The sequence below is a fragment of the Anser brachyrhynchus genome (assembly GCF_964034855.1).
Source record: "Anser brachyrhynchus genome assembly, chromosome: 1".
In the NCBI taxonomy this organism is placed as follows: domain Eukaryota; kingdom Metazoa; phylum Chordata; class Aves; order Anseriformes; family Anatidae; genus Anser; species Anser brachyrhynchus.
In genome coordinates this window covers 4,150,287-4,166,341 of record NC_137694.1, presented here as the reverse complement: position 1 = coordinate 4,166,341, position 16,055 = coordinate 4,150,287, and the positions used below count along the sequence as shown (strand labels likewise).

At 44.2% G+C, this 16,055-nt stretch overlaps 1 protein-coding gene across 3 annotated transcripts in view; it reads left to right on the top strand.

The window, feature by feature from the left end:
- Positions 1–16,055, top strand: part of PRKCQ (protein kinase C theta) — a 61,187-nt gene that overhangs the window by 1,288 nt on the left and 43,844 nt on the right. The window contains exon 1 of one of the 3 annotated variants that reach the window (XM_080577369.1): positions 1,281–1,469. The exons of the other annotated variants lie outside the window; for them this stretch is intronic. The gene's annotated coding sequence lies outside the window, so the exon portion shown is untranslated. Of the gene's footprint in view, positions 1–1,280; positions 1,470–16,055 lie in introns of those variants that run through there. 3 annotated transcript variants of the gene reach the window in all.

The window sequence follows — 16,055 nt, the reverse complement described above, 5'->3', positions numbered from 1 at the left end:
GAGACTCGGGTTATGTTCCCTCCACGCACGTTGAATGCCAATGAAGTTAAACTCTTGGGTGTAATCGGATCCTTTTTAATGAGCCCGTATCGCTGTATTGCAACTAACTTCTCGGCTGTACTTTTCTCCAGTCTCCAGTACTGTGATACTTTGCCAGGGCAGAAAGCTTTTTACGGGCCCTTTTTTGAAATGGCAGTGGCAAAGAAAAGGACATGAGCAGCTGAAAGCCACTCACTTGAGTCATGCTAAGAGCAGATTATTTAGTAAGGTTACTAGGGCAGGAAGAGATAAAGTTTCACTGAACTCGCTATTAAAAAAAAAAAAATGGTGGGGGGAGGGAGAAGCAGAACTGTTTGCAACAAATAGGTCGATGTTCTGACTCTCGTATTTTTGAACAGACAAATCCTTGAGATCCTGGACCTGTCCTTTGATATTTCTTCTTTGTTTGTTTGTTTCTGATTGGGGGGGAAAAAAAAGAAAAAAAAAAAAAGGACAAGGACCCCACATCCCAGCTGAGGCCACACAGCATTTGGGGGTATCTGGGGAACACATGCGAGGAGCCCAGTGGAGGGACCAGCAAGGAGCAGCTGCTCCAAGGAGGTTCCTGTCCCACCTGGTTGTGGTGGAGCAGGGCTGCACGGAGCTGGAGGCATCGGAGGGGCTCCTAGGACAGTCGCTTGCCTGGAGCTCAGCGACCCACCAAGCTGTGCACCTGACATCGGTTGAATCTGGAACCCAGTGGGGGCTCTGGGTACCTGCTTCTGTTTCTTTGTCGGTGTTTAGGCTGATCATGAGACTTTGACATCCACCAGCCCTCGCTTTCCCCAAGCTCCCTGAGCCATGCTGCACTCCTTAGTTTCCTTCCATGACTTTCTGGCCAGCCCCCAGGACACAGGATGAAAGAAGCATATCATGCTTCAGAGGTTTCAGAGTTTGAAGACTCCCCACTTTAAGCCGGTGGCACAGCTGCACTGGCATAGGTGATGCAAAGCTCAGCTGGGCTTTCTCCCTGCTTCTACATATCCTTTGGGATTTTTTCCAAAGCCCCGTCAAGGCTTCAGATCCCTGTCCTGAACCTCCACCCTGCATCTCAGCACTCCCCCTCTGCTCAGGCTGTTTTTGTAATCACCCCGCTGCACTGGGCAAAACTTTTCACTTTTTTTTTTCTTTTTTTTTTTTCACAGCAAGGAGAGCTATGAACAGAGGGTTGTTCCACAGCCTGGGTGGAGCTAACACTTTTTTTTTTTTCTGCCTCAAGGGTGCTTCCTTTCAAAGAAAGTCACTCAGTCGGCTCTCAGAGCTTCTCACGGATGCACTGTGCGCCTCAGCATCACGTCAGAGGTGGAGGGCCTCAAAAGAAAAGCTTAGAGGGAGAGACAAGGAAGAAGGGATGGAGGAAAGGAGAGCCCCAGCAGCTTAGTTTCCCAGCATGACAAGTTCTTGCTTTTCCTCCTTTGAAACTTTTCCAGGTTAGTCCCTCTGTTATCCTCCCACTTTGCTTGTTCCGAAGGAAGTGATACGGTGAATATAACTTTTGGTGGCAACTTTTTGGTTCCTTCTCTTACTGCCTGGGTTTAATTGCAAAGAATAGGCAGCTCTGTAGCAGCCTAGGAAGGAGGAGAAACATTAATTGTCTTCCAGGGCTTTGTCAGAAGGGCTGCTCTAAAAGCTGCTCTTGGCTTTTGGCATACCTGTTTACGGATCTAAGTTTAAAAACCTGGCTGCAAATTCTGCTGTTGCTTCCCATTGCTGAGACCAGGATTTGAGTAAGTGGAGTGTTGTTGTTTGCCTAAGCTTTGAAAAAGGGATTCTTGAAATAGAAAAGGAAGAGAAAGTCAATACAGCGGTACGAACACCCAAAACCTGTATGCATGAAAGTGTTTATAGGACTAGCCAGGACCTTGATCCTGTTATCATGGGTATGTGCACCTTACAAATGCATGAACAGTTCCTTTGCAGGGTTACTCACGTGCCACTTGCCAACCCTCACACAGAAATGTTCACGGGATCATATTCTTGCTGCACACCAGAAGGCAGTCTGTGAGATCCTACAAGCTCATCTGGAGTTTCTGTTCTGTTGCATTGTTTTCTGTCTGTACTTGCATCCTAACCAGAGCATCTGACTCCTGCTTGTAGGCCTGGCTAGAAGGAGAGCACTGACAACTGCAGAATGCTTCCCGTATCATTGCTTGTTTGTGTTCATTTTGTGATTTGTTAGGCCTGCTGGAAGTTTTTAATTTGTCATCACCTACCAGATCACATCCAGCAGAAGAGACAGCATTTATTAACTACGATGTGCAAAGAACAAACATGGATTGATTTTTAAATTATGCACAGGTGTCTTAGGAACAGATAATTCCTCTGGTTTGTATGGTACCTTACAGCATCACCACTACTTTGAGGCAGCTTGCTGGGGCAGAGTTGTGCCATCCCATTTGGGGATATTTTTAGTTCCACCTATGTGTAAAAATACTTTCCTGTGTTTGGTCTTTTGGGGTAGAAATGCTGAATGGAAGAAGCATGTGGTGGTATAGGATGTATTCAGGATGAGATGAAAGGAAAATGGTGCAGCTTTCACAGAGCTGTACCTTGTCTCTCTCACCCCATCAGCGTGGTGCCGTGTGGTACGGATGTAGGGTTCAGTTATCTCTAAAATGAATTTCTTGATATTCATCTGAGCCATAAAGAGCCCTGAGATTTACAGATGATAAACTCTATGTAACTTTTTCATGGGTTTTGTGAATGGTCATTGCCTTACTGACCTATTTTGGGATGCTTTTCAGTAGTTAGCTGCCTCAATTGTTATATCTTTTAATTTGTTTGCCTTTCACTCAAAAGATGCTTATCCCCTTTTCGCTATCATTGTCAAGTACAAATGCCCTGCTTATCTCCAACAGATGCAACAATATACTCAGAGCATATGCATAGGAAATAACAAACTTAAAAGACAAATATTTCCAATCTATAACTGACGGAGAACTAGGATGCCGTTAATCTTGTGGCTATCTGAGCATAGTACTCAGTCTGATTCTGTTCCTCCTGTGACTCCTGTTTTGCCTGCATCAGGGAAGTGCAGGGGGTCCTAATGCTGCACCCAGTTTAGGGCATCCTCACCCTGCCAGTTCTACAGGGATAGAAGGGCTGCTGCATACAGCTCATCATGTCAGCGCTTCATGCAGCATCCTCTGCAATGCATTTCCTGCATGACCAAGTGTTTTAACCTACAAGCGTTTGACTCACACCGTCGCTAAGCTGTTGAGGACCTGAGCTGTGTGTCAGTCTGGACCTGGATATAAAACAGCAATAAAACTTTCATGTTTTGCACAAAGATTACAGAGAAAGTAGCTCTGAACTGCCTGGGAGGTTAGTTATGTAAGCAAAGAGGAGCCTCAGCCACCAGAACAGTGTGAAAAACCTCAGCATATCTACAAAACCAGGCCATGAACTTCACTGAGCAGTGTTCCTGGGGCTGTGTGTAGACCTCAGATGAAACAAGCCAGAAAAGTTCATTCTGACCCATTCTGCTCAAGGCCAGGGAACTTTTGCCCTTCCATCAGGAGATGACTCCACTTCTCCAGGAGCTCTTCTGCTATCTATTTCTGGAGAAACCGTATCTTTCACTGCATAATTTTTGATTTGTATCTCATCAGGAATGCCTGATGAATACCCGAGATTAGAAAAAGGAAAAAGCCCTGCATGTTATCCACATTGGCTATGAACTAGAAAACAGAAAGCACAACTGTCAGATTTTTCACGAGAAATACGTATTTTAGCAAATTGTTGCTACGTTGAAATAATCTCCTAGCATAAACAAGGCAGCTACAATGATGAAAAAAATTCAGACAATTTTCATTCAGGGTTGCCAGACAATAAACAGTTAAAGGAAAAAATGTGATGTGACATCAAAGAAAGGTGCCTATAGGAGATGGTTGAAACGGCTTCCACAGTGTGTAAAGGCATTCAAAGACAGCAATAACAACACTTCTGTACTTAGCACATCATAACTGTCAGCAAACATGACAGTAGGTCTCCGTATCAGGAGACGAGGATGAAATAATACAGGAGGAAAGCATTAGGAAAGATCATCCTAATAAGTTTAAAACATACGTAGGAGCAAAGGTACATTATAGCAGCAGTAGCAAAGCCATTACACATATGGAAGTAGAAATCATGAGTGAAGTTGGTGGAAGGAAAAAGGAAGCTTCAGGGTTACAGCCTTGGTTGGTTTTAATGGACAAGAGAAACAAATAGTAGTAATAAAAATGTTTTCCTTTCCAATGTACAGAATTTTTTGTTGTTTTTTAGTGGAAATATTTTGGTCCAGAAAAAAAAATTTTGATTCTGAGTGCTGTTGTGTGACACAGGAATTTAGTTAGGGATGGTGTGCACTCCTCTGTTCAGCTGGTCTCCTGGATGCACTGTGACCTCTGTTATGTGGTGCAGAAAGATGCTGGCCCTGTCCCAGCACCCCTGGAAACAGTGCTCATGGGAGATGTGATCCTCTGGATGAACCTGCCTGGCGGAAAGAAGGAGGATATGAGGGAACCATATCTATAGTTTCAGCCATGAGGCTGGCTGAATCAAAACATTTGACTTTGCACATCAGTTTCCTAGAGCAAAAGCTAAATTTTCTTCAGAAAATACTTCCTTTTTTTTTAGTTGAAATAGTGGTTCTGTATCAAAAAATTTGACAGAATTTTCTATGACAACAAAAACCACTGCCTCACCACCAGCTGTCCATGGAGAGTTTTATTATTTAAAAGGAAAAGGGTTGAAAAGGTCATTCGAGGTGCTGGGGGTAGCATGGGAAAAGATGTGAGCCTGCCTGCAGAAGTAGATCACTGAGTGGAGGAGATAGGGTAAACCTCAGACCCAACACATCAGCAATCTGGGACAGGAAAATCCCTGTATAGACAGACTAAGAAGAAGGAGATGGTTATGAGATGGGTGGAGGATAGATAGGTATATGGTGAGTGGTGACTATGGGGCTGGAGGTGGCTAATACGTTTCTCCCTGCTGCCAAAAGGTGAAGGTTTAAGCCGGAGAATCATGTATTTAGGTCTAGCATGCAGTAGGGAAGTACTGTTCAGTTTCCTCTGCTCTTTCCTTGGCTTCATTAGCATTGTTCCCTGGCATGAGGATTGATACCTACACACCTTACCAGAATGGCTAAGACTAAAGCACTCTTGTTCCTTGTTCCTTGTAAAAAAAAGAAAGGTATTTCAGTCCGTCCTAGGCACATTTTCTGGAGGTAACTGCGTCCTCTTAGGTGATATACAAGACAAAAGACATTTTTGCCTGTTACTTCTTCACAGAAAGGAGGTCTTGTAGCCCCACTACTACAGCAAAGCCATTCAGACTGCAGCAACGCAAACATTCCTCTTCCTCAAACTCCCGATTTGTAGACAACATGTAGCCATCGTTTATTTTCAGGGTGGTCCCTAGAGATAAACCTGAATTTAGTAAACTCATATGTTCATCTTACATTGTCCAAAGCAAAACCCAGTCCCAAAATAAAGCACCGATCTCTTAACATGTCTGCAGCAATACTGCTCCTTGCTGGCATATCTTTGGTGTTAAGCAAAGGATTGGGACCTGCTACCCACCCTTTCCTGCTGAGCCACTAGATTAGGGCAAATGTGTCCAGTTCTTTATGACATGTCTGGATTTACTGACAATGCTAATAAAATAGGAGGCTTGAGCACTGTGCCCCAGTCAGTGAGAACATGTATGTGTTTAGCACAGTCCCTGGTTGTGGTCTGAGCAGCACTCTGGCAGGTCTGCTTTAAGTCACAGCGTACAATAGGAACTATTCCCTATAGGCAGGATGGACGAGGATCTTCCAAGGAAGGAAAATATACCCAAGGAATGGATGTGCTTTTACTCTCAGGACCAGAGGAAGCATCTTGGTCCACTCAGTGTAGAACATATGTGCCCACGCACTGCTAATCCCAATGATATTAGCTTTACTTCACGTGCTCAAACTGCCCAGTTTGGGTTCAGTGGGACCTTAATGACCTCGAATGACCAGGCTTATGGTACATGTGCTAGTCAGGACAGAAAAGAGATATGCCCTTGCTCTCAGGAAGGGCTGTGGCCAGAAAGGGATAATGAAACTGATGAACTGCCCTTGCGTGGCAAGTTTTGGACCTCAGCAAGGAAGGTAAAGAAAAATGTCTCTTCCTGGTCACCAGATGTTGTAGTCTAAAGCATGGCCCTAAAAAGTCATCTATGAGGACAGGGCTGTGGATGGAACACTCTGTTTGCTTGTGTGAGGCATTTGAAAGATCCAATAACACAGTAGAGCAGAAAACTTTTAATCCAAACTGTAGTTCTAAGTCAAACACAAACATTTTTCTGTCGTCACATCTAGATATCTCATTCCAGAGCAGACACCCACCCAGGCCAGGAAGTGCAATTCCTCCCCTACGTGTCACTGTACCAGATGTTTTCTGGAAACAAACATAGACAAAATAAGCACAGCCCATCCCAGTGAGCATAAGCGCTGTTGCACCACTACAAATGCACACGTTAGCTAAGAGCATGGATTTAAGGCAGTTCATCTCAGGGGTGCATGGATCAAGAGCGATATATTTTCAAAGCAGACTGGCTGTAGGGCTTTTGTTAACTAGCTGTTTTGTGGAGTTATTCTGGTGTTTTATGGGAGAAGAAGCCTTCTTAAAAATGTACCTGTAGCTTTGGACTGACAGTAAAGTTTTTCTTTGGTTTGGTAGATGTATACTTGGTCCGTGTTGTCAATTAATGCAGCAGCTCAATACTTCAGACCAAATTTTGTCCTCAGCACCAAACAGACAGCAGCAGTAGCCTCACTGTGTGCTGAATGTGTGCATCTGAGAGGACAAATTTAGCCTGTAATCTAAATAAACTGCCCATGTATGTGGCTTTAATACTATTTTTAAGAGAGAGAGAGAGAGAGAGAGAGAGAGGCTAGTGGCAGTAGGATTATTTGCAAATACACAAGTGTAAGTAACTTTCTGAAGCCTGCAGACTTGTTGCAGCTTTGCTTTAGCACAAGTGAAGCAGTAATACAGATTAGTCTTTTAGTGACCCCATGACTTTGTGAAGTAGCAGACAATCTTCAGGGATACCCAAGGACACCACAGCCAGAGACAGGATGGCTGTCACAACAATGAGGAGGCCAAGCTTTAAAGTCATCTAGTGCCAAGGTTCCCTGGGAACCTCACTCCAGACTTCTGTGAGCATTTTGGGAGCAGAAACCTAACTTCTATATTTTTTCAAAAGTAAAATTAATGTTTAATTTTTCACTTACATTCAAGCCTTCTCTTTTCAGGAGTTTTTTGATGTGGTCATTTGAATTTGCTCTGAAGTTTCTGTATGTTGGTGAGCATATAACACAAGTCAGGAATAGTTGCAGTGGGAGAAGATTCCATCTGAGTGAAAGCGGAGGCATTTTGGACTTGATATGTTGAGAACAGAAAGAACAGCTGAGGCTTACAGACATTTGTTCTGTCTTGTGAATGGGATTTAGGCAAGGTTGTACCCTACTTATCCATGGAAACCAGAGAGACAAGTGCTGATGTGGGAGTCACCATTATTTCTCTTGAAGCACTATACACCTACTAAGAGCTGAATTTAGCCAGGTTTTCCCCTCCCACTGTTTCTTTCTGCAACAGAGCAGTGACAGTTGCTATTTATGTTCTGATTTATAACATGGGTAAAACAGTGAAGAACATGCATCCCCCAGCTTCCGTTTTCAGCTCTTCTGTCCCCTCCTTCCCTTCCTACAAGGGGAGGGTGTTTGTCAAGGCAACCGTAGCCAATGTTACTAAAACTTTTGAGTAAATTATTTCCAATATACAAGGTATCTGAAAAACAACCCTCTTTCTCCCTGTCCCCCCTGCAAAGCAAGGTGATTCTCTGTAATGTATTTTCTAGCAAGACTTGAAAGGATGGTGCATGTACCAAATCTCATCATTAGAAAACTGAGTTATAGAGTTTAGCTCAGTTTTTCCAGTTTCTAGTTTCTAGCAGTGTCCTTTTCATTATTTATAGACAAGATTCAAAACCCATAGAAAGTTAAACAAAGATTTCAGTGAGTTTTGTTTCAGAGTCTACTGCACTTAGGTGAAGCTGTAGACCAGCATCATGTCCTCGGTTTGTTCATCTCTATTTGGAAAATGTGTGTTAATTCATTTGGGTCTGCATGCAGACAAACTAAGATGATCTAAGATGATCTCTGATTTTGTTTAATTGCTGACTGGTGAGACACACAGCTGGGAGACACGTGCTCATGTCTCCAAAGCCACAGACAAACACCTCCACCTGAACTAGCTGCCTGGTCTCTGCTGTGGAGAGAAGGGCATTCAAGGTGGGCAGGCATTTTGCCCATATTAGACAGCCACATTGGGAAGAGAGGAATTGTAAACCCAGGAGTCCTCTTTCTTTCTGTGTGGCGTAATGACCACACGGACACCAGGGTTCTTTTAGGATCAGTAACGGCTGCTACTTTATTGATGACATAACTTCAGCTGTCTCTTACTGAGGGCCTAACTTCATCTCTCATATTGAGGACACACCTTCATTATCCTTGTTGCATCCCCATATTGAGGACAGGCCCCCTTAGCAGTACTTTTCCACTAATTATTCATTGGTCAACAACTTTGCCTGGGCAACAGTAAACACCCATCAACTTCCATGCCTTAACGGCTGGAGAACAAGCAACCCCAGAGGGCAAGGCGTCTCCTGAGTCTCCCTTCTTTGTTCCCTCTAAACTCTTTACATTCCTGATGGTCTCAGCGTTAAGAGTCCGATGTTATCACCAACCATGGGGCTTGTCAACCCCCATGGCCACACTCCCACATTTCTGCTGTTCCTGAAGGGAACCTGGGATAACTAGTCCATAAGCAGATTCATACTGAGTAGACAGTAGTGTGACGTTAAGTGTCAGGAATCCCAGACATATAGAATCAACCCTGAGTTGGAAGGAACTCACAAGGATCATTGAGTCCAATTGGCTCCACACAGGACCACCCCAAAACCAAACCCTATGTCTGAGAGCATTGTCCAAATGCTTCTTGAACGCCGGCAGGCTCGGTGCTGTGACCACTGACATGGGGAGCCTGTCCCAGTGCCTGAGCACCTCTGGGTGCAGAACCTGTCCCTAACCCCCAGCCTGACCCTCCCCTGTCCCAGCTCCATGCTGTTCCCTCGGGTCCTGTCGCTGTCCCCAGAGAGCAGAGCTCAGCGCCTGCCCCTCCGCTCCCCTCGTGAGGGAGCTGCAGGCCGCCATGAGGCCTCCCCTCGGCCTGCTCTGCTCGGGGCTGAACACGCCAAGGTTCCTCAGCTGCTCCTCATATGTCTTGCCCTCTAGACCCTTCCTCCCCTTTGTAGACTTCCTTTGGACACATTCTAATACTTTTATGTCCTTCTTACATTGTGGCAACCAAAACCACATACAGTGCTCAAGGTGAGGCAGCACCAGTGCAGAGCAGAGCGGGACAGTCACTCCCCTCACCCAGTGACACGATAGACAGCGATAAACAGTCCAGTGAAATGATAGAGGAACAGGACACAGAGTTGGCTCAATATGCTTTAGACCATGGTACTGATCTGAGTCTCAGCGATTACTCCTTTTAGGTGTAATGCCTGAGGTTCTTGCTAAAATTTCAGTGATACTGGTCAGCCTCTTCATGGTGTAGCTCCCAGTTGCACAACACCTCTGAAAACTCTGGTTCTGCAGCTATACATTAGACTTCAGCTTTGCTTTCACCTCAGAAACAGGGAGTATTTTACCTTTGGGACTGTGGTGAGGAAAGGTCATAATTGATTACAGCCTTTGTATTCTCTTTTTGTCAACCTTGGAGCAAAACACCTCCATGATTTCTTTGGTCAGATCTTTCTTTTCTGATCATAGTAAACGGTACCTCATTTGACTGCAAGAAAAAATTGCTTTTTGGATCTTTGCAGTCACTGCCGTGGCTGTAACTCATACCATTGTACAGAGGTGACATGGCTTTGTTCTGGATTTTGTGAATGTATCAAGGGTACCTCTGTACTGCCCTTGAATATCCATTGCCAAGATGCAATATATGAAAAAAAAAAAAAAAAGATTCTCAGCACTTTGGTCTAAAATAAATTTTGATTGAGATTTGTATTCCTTTCTTCCATGCACTGTGCCTCCCATATCCCCCCCAGCTGGGGAGATAACTGAGGGCAGAAGTACAGAAATAAACTGGTGGAGAAATGACCTCTCAGAGCTGGTGTGAGCTAAATGTTAAGTGGAGTGAAAAGGTACAGAGAGAGAGAGAGAGAGAGATGGAAGGTCTCTCAAGAACCCTCATGAGTCTCTGATGCTGAGGAAAGGACACCAAACTCTAAGTGGGAAGAAGGCTTTCAGCCCAGCTGGAGCCAGAGCTACTTTGTTTAAATAGAAATGTGGTTTTAAACTGAGCTCTGGTATGACTGCAGAAGAGGGAATAACGTGTCTTATGAGTTTCATCATGAAGGTGTCTGGAGTCCAGAGCCATTTGGAGTAGGAAAGGCATACAGGTTGGTCCTGCTGTTGTGTTGATAAGAGAGGGCATAAGTGTGGCATCTACAGAAAGAGCCCTGAGACTGATGGAAATTAAAAACTCATAGGGGGTGATTTTGGTGAAACCTTTGTGGCAAAGATTGACAGAGCAAAGAATGAAGGCAGAAAGTGCAGGTTCTGTCATGCAAAAGGTATTCTGCTTTTAAGGCATTTAGCAGAGTAAACTTGAAATATGTGGAAAAATCTGAATTATTTGAAATATCCATGGTGGTGTTCATTTTAAAGTGTGAGCTGGGCCAGGTGTTCACGGGAATAAAGCCCAAGTTGTTGGTGTGCCTGAAATGTAGAGATTTGGCAACCAGCCAGCTTCTTGCAATTCCTGTCCACTGAACCTGAGAGGACATGTCCAGTGCTGGAGAGGAGCAGGAAGAAAACACTAATTTGCTTTAAAATAATAGAGCAATCTGTAGAGAAAACAGGGACAATCCTAGACCAAAATTACTTTTCTAAAATGTTTCTGAAGTCCTTTGTGTCACACACAAGTAAGGTGTGGTTGTTTAACATGGATTCCAGTTACAATTTGAGGCTCTTCTGTGACAAATTTGGCCACGTTTTTGAGGAATATGTGATAACACTAAGCACATAAGCTTCGTTCCTGACAGATGGCTAGACAGATACATCAAGGATGATGTAGACATAGTCTGCCAGGAGGCAGAGGGATGAGCAAAATGCTCTTTTCCAGCCCAATATTTCCATGATTCTAGGTCCAAATACCTTTAGCAGATTTCCAGATTAAATAAATACATGAAATACCTCTACCGCTGAACAAGGTTGAACACAGGCATGAAACTCTGCCTGCAAAAGGAAGGATGTTAATATGTTCCATTATGGTCTCGCCCTTTCCTCTGGACTTATTTTATTTTCTTTTATTTTAAGGGAAAAAAGTGAAAAAAAAAGAAGTGCAGACTGGCAGGAAGGTCAGAACATTACTACCAGTTCTGGTACATGATGGTGAAGTATTTCAGGAAAATGCCACTTGTGTCATTTAAAAACACACACACAAATAATACATAGCAAGAGGTCTGTTAACCAGTATCAAAATCTTACAAGAAATACAGGAACTGCTGGGCTAACGAACAAGAGAGCAAAGGAAAGGCGATAGTGACATAGGAAAGGAGATAGCTACATCTCGGTTCAATATATTTTTATTTCCCTCATTACAGTGGAAAGCTCTTTGAAAGTGTTTTGTGTGCAGTGTTTTTGAAAAGCTAGGCACTGTCATTTTAAGTTTGGCCTGTGTTTGTTAGAAGACAGATAAAGCCTGAAAGAATATTCAGTATTAAAAATTATAAATAAGTAAAATGGGGATAGTTATTTTTTAAATGTTTCTTTGGTGTTTGTGTGGCTTAAATGTTGCAGAAATGAAGCGATGCAGGAAATTAAACTAGCCAGAGCTCTCTAGGAAAATAAGAAAGTAAAACCAGTAAGTTGCTTTTAATAATCTGGGCCCAAAAGCAAAAACAAACAAAAAGAAAAACCACACACACAAAAGAAAAGATATACAAAGGAGAGTCAACTGAACAATTGTGCTTCTTTCAGATAGGACAGGTAAGGGTGCAAGTTTGCTTTGATTCAGGAGCATATATGACAAACATCTACTAAAGGTGGAGTTAAAAGGGTTCAGACCTAGCTTCAGTGACGGAAAGCTATTGCCAATAGAGGTTTGGCTTTCTCTTTTGGGTGGGTCTGCTCTGCTCCTCTTTCTAGTTTACAGAAATAACAAGGGCTTTAGCTTTTAAAATCTTGCCTCTCCAGAGAGAGAGAAATTCACTGTCTCCTCGAAAACAAAAGGTGTATCTGAAAGAGACTGTCCTTTTGATGGGAGAATTTGGCTCTTTTACATGAGAAAATTAAGAAGTGCTGAGGAGCGTTGCTCCGGACCCTCTTTCCATTTTTAGCTTGCCTCTCAGAGCGGATGGTTTTGGCCCCAGCCAAGCAGAAAGAGTGGGGTCCCCACCCAGCTGTATTTCACTGTTCTTTCAGGCTATTACAACTGTTAGGCATGAATGCACCTGCTCCCAGATCAAGTCCTAAGGTCTGTGCCCTCTACACTAGACATCAGAAGTAGGACTTATCTGATGTTGGGCTTCTTCGGAGTAGATGTAATCATACTGGCTAGCAGGGAAATAGTGATTACAGGATGGGAGTGGCCTAATTTAGTTTAGATGTCTTCTTCAGGAGGGCATGAAGCATGCCCTACAAGCACTTATATCTCTTTAATGGGTAATCATAGAATGAGATGGGAGCTGGGGTGATGAGCTCTTCAGTTGTCTGCATATATTCATGTGGATCCACTCTTCACCAGCAGAGAGGCCACAGTTTCCCAGTCTCTTTATTCCTACCAACACACAGTTGCTGCATGCCTTCCCACACCGTCATTGCTGCTTCGTGCAGTCCCCCATGTCTGCACAGCTGCAGGATCAGTCAGATCAAGGAACAGCTCCAGCTGCAAACTCACTTGTCAAGTAAGGAAAAGAAGGGCTTTTAGAGAAACCTGTTCCCTGGTCCCATACCCTACACCGACAGCTGACACAGTGCTGGAGGAGGTTTGGGAACCTGCCCTCTGAGATGGGGTGGAAGGCTTAACAGTATCTTGGGACACAGCATGCATTTAGGTGTGCTTAAAGCAATTGTCAAGTGGTAACGTAAGGATAACAAAGCACAAACTTCCTGTTTTCAAGACCCACCCATACAAGTATCTGCCTCAAGTGTTGTAGATCCCATTCTAGAGTCCATGCAGTGACCACTGGCACTACCAGCATCCTGTTTTCTGTGGGATGAAATACCAACCCTCACACAACTGTAAATCTGTTCACCTGCTTAAACTCTGCCTTAGCTAAATTACTCGTAAGAAAATACATCTAAGGCTCCTGTCTTGTCTTGTGCACAATGAATGCAACAGGAAGAAACCACGTGAATTCAGAGGAGTCCAAACAGCTTTGTTTTAAGGCTATATATAGGAGACCGTGGCCAGTTAGCAATACACTCAGCTTGCCCTAAACATAGCATCACAAGATGGTTCGCAGACATTTAAAGGGAAATCCCCCATTCACATGCCTGCTGTGGGGGCCCCAGAAAAGTCTGGAAGCCTGATTTTCACGTGCCAGAAGAAATGCTTTGCCTGGCTCTGCCAGCCATGGGGAAGCGTTCGCATGGTGAGCATCACCTGTGTGTTGAAATCAAGTCATTCCAAGAAGTTTTGGGAGGCTCCTTAGTTGGACAGAGGCTGGTACTGTACCAATCCCATCAGGGATGGCAGTTGGTCCTGCCTTTTCTTGTCCACTCCCTCCATTGCCTTTGCGAGCCTGGTTGCAAATGGGGTAGCTGACTTTGGAGAGCAGGGAAATTTTACAGCTACTTACATTTCCCTCCCTTTCTTGTTCCTCCCCGGATCCAAAACCATTGTAAAAGGAAAGTGTGAGAAACACTAAGTGTAACCCGGAGGGTGTCTGAACTTCCTCCTTTACAAACAGGCTGTTTTGATTTCCACTGAAATAACAGATGGTACGGTCACACAAAATGAAAGTCACTCAGGGGAGTTATATGCCTGTTCCCACTGCATGGGGTATAGAAGCACAGAATAACAGAATATCCTGAGTTGGAAGGGACCCACAACTGAATCCGACTCCTGGCTCTACACAGGACCACCCAAAACCAAACCCTGTGTCTGAGAGCATTGTCCACATGCTTCTTGAACTCTGTCAGGCTCGGTGCTGTGCCCACTGCCCTGGGGTGCCTGTCCCAGTGCCTGACCACCTCTGGGTGCAGAACCTTTCCCTAACCCCCAGCCTGACCCTCCCCTGTCCCAGTTCCATGCCGTTCCCTCGGGTCTGTATGTACAGCCAGTGTTTCCCCATGCCAGGTGTAGAATCTGGCACTTGCTTTTGTTAAAATTCATGTGGCTGGCGACTGCCAAGCCTTCTAATTTGTCAGGATCTCTCTGCAAGGCCTCCCTGTCCTCAAGGGTGTCAACAGCTCCTCCCAATTTAGTGTCACTTGCAAACTTACTTAGTATACATTCTAGTCCTACACCCAAGTCATAGGATCTTTAAGGTTGTAAGAGACCTCCAAGATCATCTGGTCCAACCATCACCCTACTTACCAATGTCACCCACTAAACCATGTCCCTAAGCCCCAGGTCATTTATGAAAGTTTTGAAGAGAACAATGGTTATGGGATATCCAGAGTCAGGGGCATAGGCAGGGACCATATCCATCAATGATGGCATCCAGTATCACTGATGCGGAGCTTCCTTGAAACCTGAAAGAAGACCTTGATGTGTGTTGAGTTATGCGGATGTGCAGGTCTCCACCATCCATGCAAACTGATCTTTGCAGGGTCAGGACCTTCTTTTTTGGTTGGCAAATGTCTGTCAGGAGGTGGAGACAAGTTCATAGCCTTCAGCTGTAACTCCTGGCTCCTTTGTCTCTTGGTGATGCTGATTCTCGGATAATGAATTCATTTAGCATGCACAGCTTAGCCTCAAAAAAAAAAAAAAGGAAAGAGCTGAAATTATTCCCTCTGACTTCTAGAAAATGAGAGTTTGATGACATTATCAAAACAGCATCTCAAACCCAAAAATATTTCCACTCCCCTCTCAGTTGGCTCTCATTCAGTAAATTGCCATCTTTCCCACATCATGCGTGCATCCATTTTCATTCAGCGAAGCGCAGAAACATCAATCCCACTGAAGGCAGCTGTCTTCGGTGCAGTTCTGCTGACTTGGAGCAGCAGCTCAGTTCTTCCTCTCTCCTTAACCACAATTGATTAAGGATATTAAGGAGTTTATTACTTCTTAATATCATCTGAGAAGGGTTTCCATATGTTGCATTACTCTCCAGAGTGGGCAAAAGTCCCTTGTGCCGATGATGCAAGGTGCAGCATTGATGAACCCCAAGTAAGCTTCATTGGGTAGTTTATTGGAGGAGAGGTTGCAGGTGGCCCTTTATAAAAAGATGTATTTCATTCTTAATTTTCAGATACCTTATAGTATCTTTTCCACTGGGAAATTAAGCAGACACTCTCTATATCCATTGCAGCTGCTTCTAGTGTTAAATTAAACTGCTGCTATTACAGTGAGCCGTTGCTGGAGCTGAGTGTGTTGTTCCTTAATTGTTTATGGCTGTGGATTTGAGCCAAGTAGCAGTTCTGCAGTGGCAAACGCTGGAGAGATGACCTGGAAAACAGATGTTTGGGCCAAAGCCAAGGTGGTTTCAGGAAAGACAGTGAGAGAGAAGCAGGAAGCCAGTTATCTGTCTGATTTATTGGACAGGGTGAAGAAATTCACTACAGGGCAGAGTGCTCACACAAAGCTGGTACAACACAAAACTCTGATTCTGGCCAGTTTTTGCAAGGTTTATATGGGCAGCTATTGGTTTTCTAGTGCTAGCACTAGGTGAGCCAAACCTATGTGCTTTCATGGTGGCTGCAGAACATTTCATGTGATAGAATGGTGTATATGAGGTCCCAGCACAAGTCTTTC